Source organism: Monopterus albus, unplaced genomic scaffold (assembly GCF_001952655.1).
Source record: "Monopterus albus unplaced genomic scaffold, M_albus_1.0 scaffold334.1, whole genome shotgun sequence".
In the NCBI taxonomy this organism is placed as follows: Eukaryota; Metazoa; Chordata; class Actinopteri; order Synbranchiformes; family Synbranchidae; genus Monopterus; species Monopterus albus.
Window position 1 is genome coordinate 416310 of NW_018128214.1, and position 757 is coordinate 417066.

The window sequence follows — 757 nt, forward strand, 5'->3', positions numbered from 1 at the left end:
GAAAGCCCCCCTCCTATATAGGCACAAAACCCACAGATTGAGAGAGAGATAATCTAGAACCTGTCTTTGTAAGACTTTTTTTTAGATTAGATTAAATTTTATTGTCATTACCCATGTACAAGGCAACGAAATGCAGTTTAGCATCTAACCAGAAGTGCAATGACAGCAGTGCAGAGTGCACAGTATCTACAATCTGTAGATAGTTAATAATAGTTTTGTGTGTATGTGTGTGTTTTGTCTCTGTCGACATTTAGGCTTTAGAGCTTTAAAATGTTTTTGGCTGTTGTGCATCATTTTGTGGTCATTTATACTTGTTTTGAGACATGGGTTTGCCAAAATGTATAAGTTGCAGTATCTATGTTAAATACAGAGATAGAGTAAAATGATGTGGTTAGCCTATCTTAACATTAAGACATAACAACAGTTACATATACAGTTTTTACATTTCACTTGTATATGCATTAAATAAGAAATATATAATTTATTAGCTGCATGCAGGTCACACAGTTGTGTGTGGCGGAACCTTTGACATACTGCTGTTTCCTGCGGTAAACCGTACTCATTTCCTGTTTTCTGTGTTTATACTGCGTTGTTCTTGCTTCCAGATTGTTTAGGAATTAAACTCACTATTTTCTAGGTTCATCTGAATTTTTGAGTGACAATATACGCTTGCACCACTTAAAGCACTTGTTTTGCAGAAGTTCTTGCTAACTACCAAATTTAACTTGCTACTTTAGGTCGGCTAGTTTAGAAGCTA